Source organism: Heterocephalus glaber, unplaced genomic scaffold (genome assembly GCF_053883595.1).
Source record: "Heterocephalus glaber isolate CG9 unplaced genomic scaffold, H.glaber_assembly_v1.0 deba00001461, whole genome shotgun sequence".
In the NCBI taxonomy this organism is placed as follows: domain Eukaryota; kingdom Metazoa; phylum Chordata; class Mammalia; order Rodentia; family Bathyergidae; genus Heterocephalus; species Heterocephalus glaber.
Window position 1 is genome coordinate 46,827,414 of NW_028258308.1, and position 2,670 is coordinate 46,830,083.

At 37.0% G+C, this 2,670-nt stretch overlaps 1 pseudogene; it reads right to left on the minus strand.

The window, feature by feature from the left end:
- Window positions 1–1,048: 1,048 nt before the first annotated feature.
- On the minus strand, window positions 1,049–1,975 carry LOC106008327 (olfactory receptor 14C36-like; annotated as a pseudogene).
- Between the last annotated feature and the right edge of the window lie 695 nt (window positions 1,976–2,670).

Genomic DNA, 2,670 nt, shown 5'->3' on the forward strand with positions numbered 1-2,670 from the left:
TGTCAATGTTATAAAGGAATATATATATATATGTATATATATATATGTATATATATATAATGCCTGTCCAGCTCACACTCTAATGACAGAAATGAGTGAACTAAAAAAGTAAAAATAAGGACAATAATTTTAACCTAATGTAATAAATTACCTTACATGGTAAATTATTTCCTTCTGGTTTTTATATGATAACAGCTCAAATGAGTGAGAATCTGAGACAAAGTAAAAAGAGCCAATTTGGGTCAGGGTGAGTCTTCCCAGGAACTCACACCTTTGAGGAAAAAGCAGAGTTGGGGGAATCCTTATACCTGTGGTTCAGGCTCTCCAAGGCTGTGAGGGGCTCCAGTGAACATAGAGAGGAGGCTTTGGGCAGAGCATCCATAGCTCTGAGGTAAGCTATGGAGAAATAACCTACCTGTAGCTTTACTTGAGTTTATTATCTCCACTACCAAATTTTCACAACATTTTCCTGGAAATACATGCACAATTCAATACAATATTTTGTACACAGTGAATGTATACAATTTTGTCAGTTAAAATGGAGAAATAAGCAAAACTAAAGGGCTAAATTTTTCTATACCACTTTTGCTGAATTTTCTCCTAGTATTTCATAATGTGCATCTTAGATTTTTTATTATGTTACATTCCATCTTTCTTATTTTTCTCTCATTTACTCTCTGATTAATTAAGAGACAGCTTCATTTATATACTTTGTGAGGATTTTAGCAACATGTTTCAAATTCCACAGTGTCTGTACATTGTAAAATGCTGGTTAGTGTAGTTATCTACATTATCTTCTCACTTTCTGAAAGCAGCAGTTTTGAACACAGGAGACTTTGGAGGGGAATTTGAGATGTCAAAAAATTTGACTTCTGCATTAACCAGCTCTTTTGCCTATTTCTTGCCTATATAAAACTTATTCAAATGCTTTACAAATGACTGATATTGATATGTGATATATTTAAAAGACCTAAGAATTAAATTCACACAAATGATATGGAATAAATTTAACCACTTACTGCATTTATTGCTAAAAGCATGAGTATGACTAAGCTGTGGTAGAAAAGCCTCTCAGTACATCTCCTGAATAGAACATGCTTGTCAAGAGTTTCCTAACGGTGCACTTTATGTGTTCATTTCTGATACTAGAGATAATAGGGTTGGGGGGTATTATGGAGTAGAACACAGAACCATATCCATGATGCCAGAAGACATTCCAGAGGGTCTCAATTAGACATAAAAGGATGAGCTGAGGAGACAAACACCACAAGAATGTGGGGGACACAGGTGGAAAAGGCCTTTTTCCTATCTGGTCCCACTGGAAACCTAAGCACAGTAAAAACGATGTGAATGTAAGACTTAATGATATAAATGAAAGAGCTGCCACCAAACACCAGACCAGTGACAAGAATGGTAATCTGGTTGCTGAAGGTATCAGAGCAAGACAGTTTCATCAGAGAGGAGACATCACAAAAGAGCTGCTGGAGTGAATGGGAGTGGCAGAAGTGCAGCCTAAAGGTGTTAATTGTGTGCATGGCTGCAAAGATGAGGCCCGTGTGCTGTGGACACACAAGTGAGAGTTCGTAACAGAGTAATGGAGGGGCCTGCAGATGGCCGCAAAGTGGTCTTGAGCCATGATGGTGAGAAACAGTAACTCCAAAAATGCAAAGAAAATCACAAGGAAAACCTGAGCTACACATCCTGCCTTTGAAATGGAGCTTGTGCGCAGCAAGGAGTTCATGCAGGAGTTAGGGACTGTGACAGCAATGTAGCAGGAGTCCAGGATGGACAGGTTTCTCAGGAAGAAGTACATGGGTGTGTGAAGGCTCTTGTCAAGGCTGGTGACAGCAGCAATGACAAGGTTTCCCCTTATGGTCACCAGATAAACCAAAGAGAAGAACATGGCATAGAAAACCTGCAGATCCCACATGCCGGAAATCTCCATGAGGAGAAAGTCCATCATTGTGGTGGAGTTGGTCACCTGTGGGTGATGTGGCTTGTGCCTGAGAGAAGACAGAAGTGCTGAACCCAGGAAGAACCACAGTGTGGAAAATTCCTTCAAAACTATTAAACTTCAGCCCCTGGGATCACAGGGATATTTGTTGTCTGGCTCTCCTAATGTTTTAGGATGATTCTGCATTATTCTGAATGATATTCTCCTTCAACCCAACCTGAGTAGATATTCATTTTCATTGCTGCTCTGCTTATAATTTTCTCCTGCATTGAAATTTATGCAATTTATAGTTTTCCAAAGGTTATTAAAGTTCTTGACATGTTTGTAACATACATATATTTATCTTGGTACTAAGTTTCAATATCATTAAAACATTTTTACAATTAGATTTTTATTGTTTCATGTGCAAAGTTTCTAAAATGTTCCAAGTCAATTAAAATATATCACTTCATAAGACTAAGTAAAAAATCCTATGTTCTAGTTTTTTAAAAGAAATAAAAAACACAATAATTTCCAATGTTAAGACCATAGCTTATTACATTCAATATCCTAATTTGCATCTTGGAGTGAAACAAGCTTGCTTTCTATTTTTCTCTTTCTCTCTTCCTATGTCCTCCACTCTCTTTCTCTCCTTTTCTTTCTTTCTTTCTTTCTTTCTTTCTTTCTTTCTTTCTTTCTTTCTTTCATTCTTTCTTTCTTTTCTTTCTCTCTTTTTC